This window comes from Schistocerca cancellata, chromosome 1 (assembly GCF_023864275.1).
Source record: "Schistocerca cancellata isolate TAMUIC-IGC-003103 chromosome 1, iqSchCanc2.1, whole genome shotgun sequence".
In the NCBI taxonomy this organism is placed as follows: domain Eukaryota; kingdom Metazoa; phylum Arthropoda; class Insecta; order Orthoptera; family Acrididae; genus Schistocerca; species Schistocerca cancellata.
The window spans coordinates 693,188,097-693,206,068 of NC_064626.1; the positions used below are offsets into that span (position 1 = coordinate 693,188,097).

At 44.0% G+C, this 17,972-nt stretch overlaps 1 protein-coding gene across 3 annotated transcripts in view; it reads right to left on the reverse strand.

Moving 5' to 3' along the window:
• LOC126184461 (gamma-1-syntrophin) overlaps nucleotides 1-17,972 on the reverse strand; it is a 769,719-nt gene that overhangs the window by 502,010 nt on the left and 249,737 nt on the right. The gene's annotated exons all lie outside the window — the stretch shown is intronic.

Consider the following 17,972-nt stretch of genomic DNA (forward strand, 5'->3'; position numbering starts at 1 on the left):
CAGATGCGTGTAGTAGGTAAACTGGCCGAGAACATCCGCAATTTCATAATTTCTACAGATTGTAAAGGAGACGGCACTCTCCTACATATCGTAGTAGCACACCCTGCAGCTTAGGCCTGTTGCAATACAGCGAGGGTCGCTGGGTTGCATAAATCTGTAGGCGCCAACGGCCCGTAAATAAATATGTTTGCGCGCCAGTTTGTGAAAGTCTCCTTTCGAAGCGGCGGACATATTCCTCCGCTCCGGCAATATTTAAAGGGTCACAGGGATCCAGTTCAGCAGTTCCGCTCTCGGAGCCAGTTGTGGGTTCACTCCACTCCCAACGAGTTATCTTCCATTTGCAGAGACAAAGCACCGAGTTCCCATCGTCGGACGGAGTCTAATATACTCAGCCGACGTCCAACCAAGGTCATCGTGGGGCCGTCGCGCTCGCCATCGACCATTGCTGTCTTCGATAGTACCTCCTACTGAACTTTTTATTTTCTCTTAGTTTCGATTTTGTGTTAGAACGAGCATTAATTTTCTCAGATTGAACTTCGCGTCCAAGGGATTGCTCAGTTTTGAATTTGCTCCAGAATAATCATTAATCCTCTTTGTCTGGACATATGTAAGGAAAGGATCATTACATGCTATTGTGTGGATTTCGGTCCTGAGATAATTGATGGACTTGCATTTAAATTTTATACACTGCGACTCTAATAAAAGCAATCAAACAGGAAATTATAAAAAGTTTAAAAACTTCCTATAAACCCTCCAAAAATTTTGAAAAATTTCTGTATATTGTCTCAAGCGAACTTAATATTTTTTTTTTTTTATAATGATGACCAGTTATGGTATAACTACCATCTCTAGGTCACATATAGTATTATAAATGCAGCTAGTAGTGTAGAACAGCACTCTTATAGGACTTTACTGTTATAGAAAGTTTTTGAAATTTTTATAATGTGGTTACGATCGCTTCCTCCTATTCCGATAACGTCAGGTACATTCTAATGAAGATGCTGATCTCAGAGAGACTGTCTTTGCCAATCACGTAACCATCTAGGAGTGCCTTGCTGCACAGCATTCACTCACTGCCATCACAGCAAAACAATTACGACGCTACTTATCTGTGACTATAGTCACAACATAAAATATAATGTAATCTGCTGTAGTGAATTGGTAAGTATTAAGAAGAAAGGACGGACAAAATAACTGCTGTAGAACAACGCAAAATTCCCCAAATGGGCTGACCTAGCTTTTACGGCACTGGGACACATGCTTTTATCTGGAGCCATGAGACAGCCAGCTGCAGTCCTTGAAGGTAACTATGGGGCCGTGATGTACCTCCTTCCACACAGTCAGGAAAGAACATTTCACTGTCTCGGAGTGGACGCTGTTGTCTGATGCATAGATTCCCTCTCCAAGGAAAACACTTACACGCCACTGTTGTCCACAGCATACGACTATTTACTTACCATGTATTAGTGAGACATACATTAGTTGGAGCACTACTAGAAACACTTTCTGAGGAATGGGTATTAGAAGCCAACCTCCCATCAAGACTTGATTCTGGGATTTCCCTAACGTGCTCCATGCCAACGTTGAGATGGTTACTTTAAAAGAGACAGATTATCTACACAGTGTGCTTTTATGTTTTTAAGGATTTTTAAAACTTTATTACTTCTTTTAAAAATATAATTTCTTCACACTGACCACCTAGTCAACAGGAATATTAGGCTTTCCCTTGAAAAGGTCTCAATAATGGCTTTTGAGAGCTGTAGAACTGCTACCAGGCAGTAACGTTACCCTCTACCGCCAACGGAAGTCATCTCATTGAAGTGGCGTCTTCGTATGTGCCAGTCAGTTGGATGGGCTCAGTGAAGTATGATGGGTCGTTGTGGAGGGGTGACAGAATAGCAGAAGGACTCCCTCGTAGTTAGACATGGGGGAGTCCCTCGTAGATATGGGGGAGTCCCTCGTAGATATGGGGGAGTCCCTCGTAGTTAGATTTGTGCGTGGCCACAATTTTATTGCTATATAAATTCGATCTGTCCAAAATGTCTGCAAGGAATTGCGTATCATTAGCACGTAACACAACTTGAGAACAGGTTTTTAAAACGGTCTTGGTCACAGACAATTGTCAAGTCTTGTCAATGAAAATATGTTTCAAACACGTCAGGAATTGCTGGTCCATCTCATTTTCCGAGCGATCATTGCGAAGGGAACTGCATGCAATGGATATTTACGGACGAGTACCTCGAAGAGAGCCATTGCTCACAGTGGCATATACACTGAAGCGCCAAAGACACTGATATAGGTGTGCGTGTACAAATACAGAGATATGCAAACAAGCAGATTACGGCGCTGCGGTCGGCAAAGCCTATATAAGACAACAAGTGTCTGACGCTGTTGTTAGATCGGTTACTGCTGCTACAATGGCAGGTTAACAAGATTTAAGTTTGAACGTGGTGCTATAGTCGGCGCACGAGCGTTGGGACACAGCATGTCCGAGGTAGCGATGAAGTAGGATTTTACCGAGTGTATCGTAAAATCATGAATCAGGTAAAACATCAAATCGAAATCGCAGCGGCCGGAAAAGTTTCTGGGAGAACGGGACCAACGACGACTGAAGAGAATCGTGAGAAAGAAGTGCAGCCCTTACGCAAACTGCTGCGTATTTCAGTATTGGGTCATCAACAAGTGTCAGCTTGCGAACCATTCAACGAAACATAATCGATATGGGCTTTCGGAGCCGAGGGCCCACTCGTGTAACCCCTTGATGAGTGCACGATACAAAGCTTTACGCCTCGACTGGGCCCGTCAACACCGACACTGGACTGTTGATGGCAGGTCGGACGAGTCTTGTTTCAAATTGCACCGAGCGGATGGACGTTATGGGTATCGAAACAACCGCATGGATTTATGGACCCTGCAGGGGACTGTTCAAGCTGGTGGAGGGCGTGTGCAGTTGCGGTGATATGGGACCTCTGATAAGTCCAAATTCGATTCTGACAGGTGACATGTGTTTTGGCGTAACCACAAGCGCCAGAACGGAGGGGAAGAATGCAAGACCAAAGAAGGTGGTGAGAAAAAGTCAGCCAGTAGCCCGCTGACAAGGACCTCGCCGCACCAGGAGCGACCTCTGCAAGCTGTGAATATAAGCGCCGCTCCTGCCAGCCTCGGCCGGACATTAGTGCTCAGATTGGCTCAGTGTACGGACATTAGTGGACAGGATTCGCAGAGTATTAGCACTGTCTAGCAGAGTTTTACGATATCAGATTATAGTGATCCACAAACTGTGTGACAGACTTGCCTGAAGGTTGCATATAGCAAGGACTCGAATTTATGTTCCATGTCGCCCTTCGCTTGTGACTCCTTTGTCCATTATAGTTAGCCGCGCGGATCTAGGGCGCTGCAGTCATGGACTGTGCGGCTGGTCCCGGCGGAGGTTGGAGTCCTCCCTCGGGCATGGGTGTGTGTGTTTGTCCTTAGGATAGTTTAGGTTAAGTAGTGTATAAGCTTAGGGACTGATGACCTTAGCCGTTAAGTCCCATAAGATTTCACACACATTTGAACACGTTTTCCATTAAAAGTAAGTATTGAAACTACTAATGTTACTTGCTTGAATTGTTGTATAGCATTCCGAGAGCGCAGCATGCCTTAAGCACCCTATACGAGACGAGTGGACAAGACCCACCAACATCTACGTAAGCAACCTGTCTGATCACATGCATCCATTCATGTCTATTGTGCATTCCGACGGACTTGGGCAATTCCAGCAGAACAATGCGACACCCCACACGTTCAGAATTGCTACCGACTAGCTCCAGGAACACTCTTCTGATTTTAAACACTGGCCACCAAACTCCCTAGATATGAATGTTATTGAGCATATCTGGGATGCCTTGCAACGTGCTGTTCAGAAGAGATCTCCACCCTTTCGTACCCTTACGGACTCCAGCCTAGCAGGAGGCATGATGTCAGTTCCCTCCACCACTACTTCAGACATCAGTCGAGTCCATGCCACGTCGTGCTGAAACACTTCTTTGTGCTCTCGGGAGGGCCTACACGATAATAGGCAGATGTAACGGTTTCCTTAGCTCTTCAGTGTATAACTGCACGTCTCATGTGGACCAGACACCACGGAAACTGGAAGTTTTTCAAACGATGCAAGGTGTCGACTATTCAGGTTCTTGATCGCCACGTTTTGCCCTATCTTCTACGTCTTTATGATGAGTATGCTTCGGACATTCCCACCTTTTAAGATAGTAACAGGCGTGTTCACAGCGTTACACTATACCCTCCTGCCATGACGAGCACTCAGGCGCCGTGTCGAACTTAACTGGCCCGCCAACTTAACTGATGCAGTTCACTAATTCACTCTATCCTGATTCAGTAAAAAATATGGGATTAGGAACAATAGGTGAAACATAGGAATTAATATACTCGCAATGTAGTAGCTGTGTGGGATGTAATCGTCAGTGAGTGGCCTCAATTTGATATAGTCTACCTGAGAAACTTGCGTATTATATTTCTTGCAGGACTGAGGTAAACATGAATGTTACTGAATAACAACAAAAACTGTCGTTTATGTTTACTACGGAAGTTTGAAAACACTTTTCAACGAGTTCAACGCTTACGTATGAATTTGAGCGTCATGTAAGGGCTTAGTACAAGGCTAGAGGACCCGACACGAGGTAAAGCACAAACGCGTCACATTTGGCTCATAGTAGGGGTGCAGAGAAGGCCAGGACAAAAGCGGGCAAATTAATGTTACGTGGCCCACAGAATAATGAAGTAAGCTCAAGCGGGAGAATAAAGGCTGGCGGAGAGCGTGCGTCAGAATGGAGAACGCGAACGTCGCGACTGAGCAGAACAGCGGCGGGAGGGCGAAATTCTGGCGGGCCTGCGTCAGGGGCCGAGGCTGAGTCTGAGCACGGCCGGGACAATGGCGGCCGGCGTCGCCGTCGCCGTAGCGGCGCTAACAACGGCCGAGCTGCTCCTCCCACTCCCCCCCCCACTCTACCGACCCACCCCCACCAACACTCCTTCCACCTAGGCCACGCTGGCCAGGGCACGAGATGGAGGGAGGGAGAGAAGGGTGCAGCAAGAGCTGAGTCTGAATAAGTAAAGCCACGGCGCCAGCTGCAGTCGGACGCTGTAGCAGCACCAAGCCCATTTGTCTCAGCTCTCCCTTTCAGTCTCCCTCATTTATCGTCGCAAAATTGCCTCGTGGATCGGACATCCCATTGTGAAACTTCACTATACTGCGCTACCAGTATAACAACTTACAATAATAAACTTGTGACCTGTTGCAGTGGCTTGCTCTTTGTTTTTATTTCTAATATTATTTATATATAATCTCTACTAACAAAGCAGACTGATTACAAATGTGTAGAGACCATCTATAATCACTTACGTGTAGTCAAAAACATAAAAAAAATCGTGGAATTTTAGCAGCTTTAAGACAGGTATCTTCGCAGCTCTTGCCTTGCAATTAAGGAAGAAATGTGGGTATGAATAACCTTTTCTGCAGTTTTTTCCTGATCTCATACCGAATTTTCCTAACTGTCATATACAACATAATCCATTGATGTTCACTTACGCTATGGTCCTCATGTCAATGTAAAGAATGAATATCGTGTAATACCTACGGGTAACCATACAGATCAACCTGAAGTAGCATCACAACAAAAAACAGATAACAGGGAAAGCATACTCCAGGCTGAGATTCACTGGGATAATTTAAGGATATGCAGTTTATCCATGAAAGAAGTGCAAAAAACTACGTCGGCCGATTCTTGTGTACTGTACATCAGTACGGGTCACTTACCAAGACCGAGCGAGGTGGCGCAGTGACTAGCACACTGCACTCGCATTCGGAAGGACGACAGGTTCAATCCCGTGTCCGGCCATCCTGATTTAGGTTTTCAGTGATTTCCCTAAATTGCTCCAGGCAAATGCCGGGATGGTTCCTTCGAAAGGGCACGGCCGACTTCCTTTCCTAATCCGATGAGTCCGATGAACTCGCTGTCTGGTCTCCTCCCCCAAAACAACCCAACCAACTTCAATTATTAGGTGAGAGAGAGAGAGAGAGAGAGAGAGAGAGTGAGAGAGAGAGAGAAGACCCAGAAAAGATCGGTGCGTTTTGCCACAGCATCACTGACTCGGCATGAGAGCGCTACGATTTTCATCAAACTCCAAATGCAGATTTCTGGAAATTGGGGGGGAAGGTCTTATGGGTCCAAACTGCTGAGGTCATCGGTCCCTAAGCTTACGCACTTCTTTATCTAACTTAAACTAACTTACGCTAAGTACCCCGCGAGTCGTGAATCGAACAAGGAAGAGTGTAAAAGATATTTATATTTTCAATATCGTTCGAGAAGAGCTCACTCCTTGGACTACAAGGGTTATCAGTCAATGTTGGAAGAAATTTTGTTTATTCGCTGAATCAGTTTCGGCACTCAAGCCATTATCAGTATCATATAATGCGTCAGTCTATGATTGCGTCAGATTGGAGAAGAAGTGAGCATCTCGTCAAGACTCCTTCCAGTGTCCTCTAGAAGCCCTGAGGTGATGCTCACTCCTCCTCCGTTGTGACACAGCCTTCGAGTAAGACACATTACGAGGTATTTAAAACGACCGAAGTGTCGACACATATAGCGAACGAACAAAACTTCTTTTAGCTTGATTCACAATCTTTTCAGTTAAGAGAAAGGAAGTATCATCCGTCACAAACTGTAAGGTAGGTTATGTGATCAAAAGTATCCTGATATTACCCCCTTCGCTTTCACGACGGATTGAACTCTACTGAGCCGGCCGGAGTGGCCGAGCGGTTCTAGGCGCTACAGTCTGGACCGCGAGACCGCTACGGTCGCAGGTTCGAATCCTGCCTCGGGCATGGATGTGTGTGACGTCCTTAGGTTAGTTAGGTTTAAGTAGTTCTAAGTTCTAGGGAACTGATGACCTCAGAAGTTGAGTCCCATAGTGCTCAGAGCCATTTGAACCATTTGAACTCTACTGAGCACATTTTCAATGAGGTTTCTGTGGAGAAATGGCAGCCCTTTATTCCTCAAAAGTCTGAACCAGGGAAAGTGGTGATTTTGGACCGAAATGTTTGGTGTTTCAAGAGGCACCGTATGGAAGATTTAAAACGCACACAATAAAAGCGGAATAACGTCATCCGCTAAGTCACAATGCGGACGAAATTGCGTATCGAGTGATCGTGACGGACCGACACTCAAGTGGATACTGAAGAAAAGTGGCCGGCCAGTGTGGCCGAGCGGTTCTAGTCGCTACAATCTGGAAACGCGCGACCGCTACGGTCGCAGGTTCGAATCCTGCCTCAGGCATGGATGTTTGTGATGTCCTTAGGTTAGTTAGGTTTAAGTAGTTCTAAGTTCTAGGGACTGATGACCTCAGAAGTTAAGTCCCATGGTGCTCAGAGCCAGTTGAACTATTTTTTTTTTTTGAAGAAAAGTAAGAGGACGACATCTGCAACAGTCACTGCAGAACTGCAAGTCGCACTCGCGAACACCGTCAGCACCAAAGCAACACGAAGGGAGGTCCATTGGAAGGGAACTGCACGGCGGGCTGAAATCACAAAATCACTCATCAGTGGTGCAGATGCCAGTAACGGGAAAACGTGGTACAAAAGCCATAAAGCCTGAACAATGAGGCAATGGAAGTAGCTCATTTGATTGGATGACTCGTTGCAAACTGTTTCCAACTTCTGGCCGAGTTTACGTCCCAAGAGTGAAACTTCGCGGTGGTTCGATGATGATTTTGACAGAATGTTTCCGAATAGTGATGCTATGTTCCAAGACGACAGGGCCCTTGTTCTCACAGCTCACACATCGCTTAGGACTGTTTTTGCGGGACCTCAATACTACCTAGGAGCGAAGTGTGCATGGTCGCTATCCAACTCCATGATCATTACAACTTGCCAATATTTTGCAGGAAGAATGGTACGAGATTCACTCGAAAACTATAAAGGATCCGCATTTATCCATTCCGAGGCGACTGGAAACTGTTCTGAATGCCAACGGTTTTCCTACACTGTATTAGGCATGAAAATGTGTTGAGTGTTTTGGTATTTCCATATTTTTGTCGATCCCCTGTATGTTAACTACAGGCCGTGCAACCACGCCCTGAAGGGAGCATCATATGTCCACTCTTGTTATTTCGACGAGTTAATTAACATCACAGATAATACGATGAATAGCGCTGTGGGCAAAGATCGATATAAGTCAAAAGTATATTACAAGCAGTGTAGTTAACCAGATAACCTACATAGCCATGGAATGGTTATGGGGACCCGGGAGATGGAATGAAGCTACAGTGTAACACGAAATCCGAGCCACAGTCTGAGGAATGAGATTTGAAATAAATATTTCCATCCTGTTTAAGAGCAACTTTTGTGTCCATTTTTCTTCGTTATCCTCCTGTACTTTCAGGGTCGACAGGTGATTAGACTTTCCTAATTATGGTGGTGGATGTAAGTTTCTATGGGACCAAACTGCTAAGGTCATCGGTCCCGAGGCTTAATCTAACTTAAACTGACTTACGCTAAGGACAAAACACACACCCATGTCCGAGGAAGGACTCGAACCTCCGACGAGGGAGCCACGCGAACCGCGGCGAGACGCCATAGACCGCGCGGCTATCCGGCGCGGCTGCTAATTACGATGCGGTAGGGTGGTCTCCTTGGTGCCACAGCATTGCCTCAGTCCAATTAGAAGAATGTCGAATATTCCACTTGTGTATATATGGGAAAATACAGACAGTGATCAACAGAATTTGCTCGACCGAATTGTCGGTTGTGACTGGTTACTTTTGCCCTAAAACGAAGGTTTTCTGCAGACTGGCCAATGAGTTGCTTTTTTAATCCAAAGTTTATTACTGACAAATAGTGAAAGTTATCTAAAATCTAGAGAATAGGGATTAGTCCCCGCATACTGCAAAATGTCGGTAGAGCTGAAGAGTACTGAAATTTTTTCATAACTATTTTTTTAAAAAAGCCAGATAACTTGTGTAATTAAATATTATTATTTTCCCGGTGCTTTGACGATAAAATAAGTACTTTGGTTTCCTTTGAACTGCATGGTATTTTTAATTTTTTAACAGGTACAAATGGAGCAGGGTCGTCCAAGTCCCAGAAATTTTTTAAAACCATAATGATATTTTTTATTTTCATATGTTTTCTCATGAATTTTTTATTCTTATGGGTATCAGTCTTCGCAATTCTAGATTATTTTTAATCTAAATGCAACTGTATATTCATCTAATTTTACGAAAAGCTGTCAAATGTGTCACTTGCAGTTGTACAACGACGCTCTACGAGTAAACAATTGTGGGGTGATGTGAGAAACTGTCGGTTATGTGAAACATTAGTTTGGCGCGGCAGGTAACAGGTAAGTCACTTCAAAGCTCATCTCACCTCAAAAAGGTGTCAATAACAGCACTGAATAGCACCCAATAGCACAGTGCTATTCAAACCTAACTCCATTGTTCTTCGTTTTCCTTACCTTTTCCCTGTTCGGCACATGGTCGGCATTGCCAGTGTCAGTGACAACTTGTGGCCAGTTGCCATTCCTGACTTCCTGACGCCACGACTCGCCCTTCCCCCGCGTGCCTCCCCCGGACGGAAAATTTGTGTATACCATCTGTCTGCATCTAGAGAAGGTTTAATGTTTAACTGTCAGGACGTTTCCTGTACGTTTGCATAGCGTCTGAGGCGGGACAGGTCGGGTTGACGGAGGAGATAGAGAATATCCAAAGAAGAGCGGCGCGTTTCGTCACAGGGTTATTTGCTAAGCGTAATAGCGCTACTGCGATATTTAGCAAACTCAAGTGGCAGACTCTGCAAGAGAGGCGCTCTGCACCGCGGTGTAGCTTGCTGTCCAGGTATCGAGAGGGTGCGTTCCTGGATGAGGTATCGAATATATTGCTTCCCCCTACTTATACCTCCCGAGGAGATAACGAATGTAAAATTAGAGAGATTCGAGCGCGCACGGAGGCTTTCCGGCAGTCGTCCTTCCCGCGAACCATACCCGACTGGAACAGGAAAGGGAGGTAATGACAGTGGCACGTTAAGTGCCCTCCGCCACACACCGTTGGGTGGCTTACGGAGTATAAATGTAGATGTGGATGTAGACATGGGTATCAGCACCTACCTAGCTAGATGTGGGAAACTGCCTAAAACCCATATCCAGGCTCATCGGCTTAACAGCCAGCGTCGTTAATCCGCGACACTCGAATCTCAGAAGTGGCGCGTTAGCGCTTTCGACTATCTGGGCGGTTCCCAAACCTTTCGAACTATACGTAAATTAAAATGTGTTGTTCCAATCCATTTACAGTATCGTTAATATCCTTTTTGTACGAGAAGACTACTTGAAACTAACAGAAACATCTTTTTTTTTTTTTTTTGAAAAAAATTACATTATAAAATTTTTCTCACGTCGCGATGGTTATGCAAAGCCCGTTCCTTGGAGTCCCAAAGTATGTCCTCAGTTCAAGGCAATGTATTGGTGGTCCGGCGCTATCTCTCTATTAAAAATAGGAACAAACGCGTTTTAAGACAATAACAGCAAGTCACCTGAAGAAAGAACTGAGACAGACAATAACAGGAAAAATTTGATGCTCAGGAATATCGACGAAAGTGAAAAGGTGTATCGAGTTCTTGCGTATGCCTTACAGCCTTCTCGCCCAGTGCTTGACAACAGTGGCTGAGATTTCCGAGCTGATGCTTTCCTGTGGTCGGTTTTGAAACTTGGTTGAGATCTGCCTCCGTCGTGGCGCCCATACGACACGACCTCATCCCCCGCCAACCACCCACAACCCCTCCTACGCATCTGCTCCTGGCGAAGCAATTTTACAGCCGCCCGCCGCTGCTGAGGCTCTTTCAGACGTCGCCCCTAATTACTTCCCCCCTTTCATCCTCTTTCAGCTGCCTCTTTCACGCAGCCCAGTCTGGCTGCCAAGTATCGAGTTTTACAGTCGGTTTCCGTCCTTTTATTAGTACTAGCTTCTCAGTAAACGCTCTGCGCCTTCCCCATGTGAAGCAGATACCAATGTGTCATGAGATAACGCAGACATTCCATCTCCACCTCAGCTCCTAATTGGAGCGTGTTCACCCCCACCCAATTTCCAATTCAGTTTCAAAACGCATAGAATAAAATATCATAAAAATGTTTTCAGGGGGCGGTGCATGATGGTTTCAGCCGATGTTGTGCGTCTTAGTTTTTTGTAGGGCACTGCGTAAGGAAGGCTGTTGCACATTGCAGTATTATTACGTTAATGCACAGAACGATTATCAACATCGGAAATAAAATTATGATTGTGCTGATTTTCAACTAGATCTCTTCTTAGCTAGATACTTACGACGAAACTGTAGTGACATTTACACGCTAATTGCACGAAAAGTCTGAAACCACCTGGAATATACAAAATACTCGGGATAGTACTATCGCAGTTCCAAACGGTTACCTCCAGATACACACAACTGCGCTAGTAGACAGTATCACTCCTTTCTACGAAGGCGGATAGTATTAAATTACAATGAAATGAACACTCTTAGCTGCTTACAGGCGTTGACATACGTCAACGGGGACAGACGAAAATGTGTGCCACGACCGGGACACGAACCCGGGATCTCCTGCTTACATGGCAGACGCTCTATCCATCTGAGCCACCGAGGACACAGAGGATGGCGCGACTGCAGGGATTTATCTCCGGCACGCCTCCCGCGAAACCCACATTCTCAGCGTATTGTCCCGCACTACATTCGTAGTGCCCCCTCCCATTATACTCATTACTCGCGGCGCGTTGCCGATTCCCGTAAGAGTTCGGGCACTGTTTGTGCATTCTCACAGAAGAAGAAGATGGTCAAGTGGCCGGTGAACCTTAACTATATATTTACTAAGATGGTATCTGTTCCTTCTGACATGTCCGAAAGAACAGATACCATCTTAGTAAATATATAGGCGGATAGTATTATACATGACTGTATGTGAAAATGTGTCATTTTGATTGTTGTTTTCTATTTGTCTATATGTTACTCTTTCACATTAAAATACCACCTCTCAGGTATGAAAGTGTGTCTATAGTATTAAGAAGCAAGAAGTTTTACTTTTTCCAACCAAGCGAGGTGACAGGACACGTGACGCACTGATCTTGTATTCAGAAAGATAGCGGTTCAGATGCCTATCGAATATCCAAACTTAGGTTTAAATGGTTGCCCTAGATTTCTAATGTGATACCAGGGCGGTTCGCTTGAAAAGGACATGGCGGATTTCCTTCCCTATTCTCTGGCAGTTCGCTCTCGTGCTCCGATTCTATGAATCTCCTCGTCGGCCGGACATTAAACCAATGGTCCTTTCTTTCTTGTTTCTTCTTTTCTTTGTACGGTTCTTTTCATTGCACTTCTTTTCATTGTACTGAGGTGTAAGGCCTTGACCAAATAGACGAAATAACAAAGTAAGAAAAGACTATAAGAAAAGAACGTGTAGGGCTGTTATACAATCAGTACCGTTATGAAAGACACGGGCTATAAGTAGGCTTTCCACTAAAATGAGTGATCCATTGCGTTGCGTATGGGACGTTGGTGTTCGAGGGAAGGCGTTTCGTGATTAGTGCCTGATTTCCAGAAGCACAATAAAGGAAAATTGTTGCTCATTTTCTTCATAGAAGTCACTAGAGAGGATTTTTTCGTGCAGGATTCATTTTACATTTTTGTTCAAGTTACACAACGGAGTTTCACTCAGTAATCAAAGAATATTTCACAGGATACGAAAAATGCTACAGTATTTTTGTGAACTCGGGTCGAAGAGAATCTTAAAATGGCATTTGCAAATTACGTAATATAGTATTTGATCTGTACAAGGAACTTCATTTTCGGAAACCATCCAGGGGCTTTTCTCCTTAACGTGAAAAAAGTGAATTGTTCATAATGTCGAATACTATTAGTAGGACACTGTCCATATAACAGTTAATACGGACGTACAATAATTTATCTCATTACGTTCATGAAAGACAAGAAACAGAGTTTTTTAGTTTGTTTACAGCAGACAAAAAACGCTACATACTGAGGAGTTTATTTCGGGTTCTGTTCACACCTAAGAGTATAAAATATTGTTTTTGTGATTTCCAATTAACAGTTACTATTTCAGGGATCAACTAGAAAATCTTAAGTCCGAGCCAAGTAGCTGTCACGCTTGTGTGTAGCAATCATGGGGATAGCAATATACCTCATAACTGTTTTGTTGATAAGCAACAGATTCACTGATTTTGACATTTTTTATAAATAATGTATGTTAAAAACTTCTCTAATTATATATTTGAAACACTGTTGTGTGTATAGTTAATATTTTGGAGCAGGCATCACCTTGGTCTGCAATAATTCCGACGTTCTGCTCGAGACATATTTGATTATTATTTACGTTCCGACAGTGTTTCCGAACACATTAGGATTATACCCGCGCGCCTAAACGACTGAAACGTGTTGGTACCTAGAAAATGTTGCCTGTATTGCCTGACAGGAATGATGTAGGACACGACTGCTATGAGCAAGCAGTTCGTCTAGCATTCGTTATGGGACATTAGCGATTGTTTTCATATTCCAAAAGCGAAAGATTCTATGGTTATGTACATAAAATGTCCATAATGTGGAAGCTACAAACCAAGCGGCTTACTTTAATGTAAATTCCGGAAATTAATAATTATATTAAAGCTTGCAACGAGGAAGCAGATGGGGTCCCTCTTATGAGTGCCGTTGATGTAGATTTTATACATGTACGACATAAACTCCATTTCAGGGACTGTATTTCAGATTCACATGAAGTTATCAGGTAGCTGCCCTCCATTCTTAAATGTTAAAAAGAATGCATAGATCGACTTGAACGAATTTTTTTTTCCTTGTGTGTGAACGCGTTGTGATCTGAGTGAAGTTGAACAGTACTGTTACAAGAGCAGATCTGCTCATTCAGATTTAAATTTTCTGCGATTTCCCTAAATCGCCGCAGAAACATGCTGGAATGGTTCCTTTGAAAACAGCACGGCCGACTTCGTTCCCCATCCTTCAGTAATCCGAAGTTCTCCTCCGTCTCTGACTTTGCTGTCGATGGGACGTTAAATTCTTTTCTTCTTTCCTCTGCACCACGTAGATCGGTAACTGTTTGCACATGACGAAACTGTACACCCTGAGTGGGTGCAGTTTTGCTATATCACACCCAAGTATTTTCTGTTGTTAGTACAAGTAGAGGGAAGCACTAATCCCTTAATTTGATCGTAAGCTGCTGGTGTGAAGGGTGTAAAAGAACCACAAACAGCTGACTGTTTATGGTATTTACATGTGACACGTATTCTCTTGCGTATAAAACTGTGAAGCAGCAACTGAAGCATCTTGTCCGTATTTAGACTTTTGTGGAGAGAGAAAGTGTTAGGAAGGAAGCAAAAATGGTAAGAAATAATGCACAGAATAATGGCATTGCATGTCCTGAATCTAAATGAAACGTCATAGTCGTTTTCAGCTTGGTTTCTACTGTCGTCCTGCTTGGACGAGAAAACTGACGAACCCAGGTAAGGCTTGCAGGCTGCGCCATCCAGGGAAGGTAGACCGGGCGACCCGCCGCAGGATGCTGCCTGCGGCGCACCAGTTGTTTGCAGGAGGTGGGCTGATCGATGCCCTGCAACTGAGATCGCTAAGTCTGGCGCCAAGGCTCAAGTCGCCACCCAGCTACTGCTCGCCATTCTGCTCACCTTCGGATATAACCGTCTCGACATCTTGAGGAACGAGACCTTTTATAGATTTCTGCATCTCTTGGCTCTGAAGAGAGTCAGTTATGTAACGAGTAACTACAAAAGAATTGTATGAACTTCATCTTGCATCAAATATTGTGCGATAGTACGAGCGCTGTTCAATAAAAATTATATTTTCTTTTTTTGGCGACAACCTTTACTCATCATAATCTGGACGTTCCTTGTGAAAATATCCACCACTGGATCCGATGCACTTCTGCCACCAATTCTGCCAGTCAGCATACACATGCAGGAAACCTTTTTGCGAAAAATCAGAATAGCTTCTGCAGCCTTCCCTACTGTCTCTGATTATGGAAAATGTCTGCCACGAACGTGTTTTTTCAGATTAGAGAGTAGAAAAAAGTCACACGGGGCTAAACCCGGACTATAGAGAGAATGAGGGAGCCACTTCACTCTGATTTTTGCAAGATTTCAGTAACAACATTTGCAATATGAGGCTCTGCAATTTCGTGGCCACAGATGCATGGTATTTTGCGCCTGATATGAACTTTCAATGTTCTCAGGACATCTCCGTTATACTCTCCAGTTTTTGATGTGTGTGCACGTGCAAAATGCTGACAAAACATTCCATGAATATCAAAAATGTGAAGCAACGATTTTTGCCTTTTTGGTGGTTGGTAATGATGGATACGAGGGCTATTCGGAAAGTAAGGTCCGATCGGTCACCAAATGGAAACCAGTTTGAAGATAAAAAATATTTTATTTGCAACAGTGAGCTACGCCTTCCAGTTACTTCTCTGCATGGCCGCCCCTTCAACTTAGACCTTTGTCGAAGCGTTGTACCAACTTTCCAATGCCCTAGTCGTAGAAGGCAGACGCCTGTTCTTTCCACCAATTCTCTACGCTGGTCTACAGCTAGTTATCAGTGTCAAAATATTGTTTTTACAGCTGCCGTTAATGTGTGCAGAGTTGAAATTCAGAGGGAGCCAGTTACGGGTTGTACTTCGGTGATAAATCACTTCCCATCGAAGACGCTGTAGCACTATCTTCATTGCCCCTCCAGAGTGCGGCCGACAGTTGTCATGGAGAAGGAAACGTATGACAGTTTTGTCATGGGGACGCGTGAAATCTGGCGAAATCTCCCACCAGGCCCTCATACTTGGGAGGAGACAATATTCTAGGCATTTTTACGTGGTCACTGAGGGCACAGAATTGAAAAGAGCAACACGACGTGATCGTCAATCATGGGAAATTCACTTTGGTTTCCATTTCCCACGTGATCGGACCTTACTTTCAGAATACTCCTCGTATTTCCACCCTGAGCTTTGTTGTTTGCTCTCAGATTCAAAATTATGTAACGAAGTTTCATCAGTAATGATTACTTTTTAAAGAAACTTCAGATCTTCTTCTAAAATCAACGACAAATGCATGCAGGAAAGCACTCGAACGTCCTTTTGTTAGGGAATGAACAGTTCTGCAACGCAGCTCACGCAAACGATGTCATGTGTAAATTTTCTTACAGCAACGTGTGGGTAGCACCCAATGAAATTTTCAGTTTTTCAGAAAGTATTTGTAAGGTTATGGATCGACACTCTCTGACAATGACAGCAACGATGTTGATGATTCTTTCGGTAAGAGCAGTAACTGGAGGTCCGGGTCCATTTTCCTGTGAAAATAATAGTCTCCGCACTTCAAACAATTTAAGCGATCTTAGAGCCGTGCTATAGGTAAGAACAGACTGTAGCCGCATACTGTTCATCGAGCGTCACCACCACTATAGGCAGGCGATACTGAACATGTCACAGCTTGCCCGCCTCTCACAGGGGACAACCAGTAGTGCCGACAATGAAACTAGTACGACGTTTCTGTTATAAATTAAGCTAACACAATATCGTAAGATTAAATCCTAGCGCGTGCAATTGTAATATTAAAGTGTAGCATGAGAAATTATTGCCGTAAAAAGGATTTGATCATTCTTCCTTGCACAGCCCTCGTATTTTAGTAAGTAGGGAAAGTAGAAAATGGATACAATGTAAATAGTACCTGCATAATTATCAATTTACTCATATGTGAGAATCTATTATTCACCCAGTGTTTCAATGGTTTCTTGTTGTTGTGGTCTGCAGTCCAGAGACTGGTTTCATGCACCTCTCCATGCTACCCTTCGGTGATAAATCACTTCCCATCGAAGACGCTGTAGCACTATCTTCATTGCCCCTCCAGAGTGCGGCCGTCAGTTGTCATGGAGAAGGAAACGTAGGGCAGTTTTGTTATGGGGGCCGCGTGAAATCTGGCGAAATCTCTCACCAGGCCCTCATACTCTCTCTCTAACTACTGCAACCTACATCCTTATGAATATGCTTAGTGTATTCATCCCTTCGTCTCCCTCTACGACTTTTACCCTCCACGCTGCCCTCCAATGCTAAATTACTGCTCCCTTGATGCCTCAGAGCGTGTCCTACCAACCGATCCCTTCTTCTAGTCGTGCCACACTTTCCTCTTCTGCCCTATTCTATTCAGTCCCTCTTCATTAGTTACGTGAGCTACCCATCTGATCTTCAGCATTCTTCTGTAACTCCACATTTCTAAAGCTTCTATTCTCTTCTTCTCTAAACTATTTATCGTCCATGTTTCATTTCCATACATGACTACACTCCAAACAAATACTTTCAGAAAGGACTACCTGACACTTAAATCTATACTCGATGTTAATAAATTTCTCCTCTTCAGAAACGGTTTCCGTGCCATTGCCAGTCTACATTTTATATCCTCTCTACTTCGACCATCATCAGCTATTTTGCTCCCTAAATAGCAAAACTCATCTTCTACTTGAAGTGTCTCATTACGTAACCTAATTCCCTCAGCAACATCTGATTTAATGCGACTACATTCCATTATCCTCGTTTTGCTTTTGTTGATGTCCATCTTTTATTCGCCTTTCAAGACAGTGTCCATTCCGTTCAACTGCTCTTCGAGATCCTTTGGTATCTCTGACAGAATTACAATGTCATCGGCAAACCTCCAAGTTTTTATTTCCTCTCCATGGATTTTAATTCCTACTCCGAATTTTTCTTTTGTTTCCTTCACTGCTTGCTCAATATCATCGGGGATAGGCTACAATCCTGTCTCACTCCCTTCTCAACCACTGCTTCCCATTCATGCCCCTCTACTCTTATAACTGCCATCTGGTTCCAGTACAACTTGTAAATAGCCTTTCGCTACCTGTATTTGAC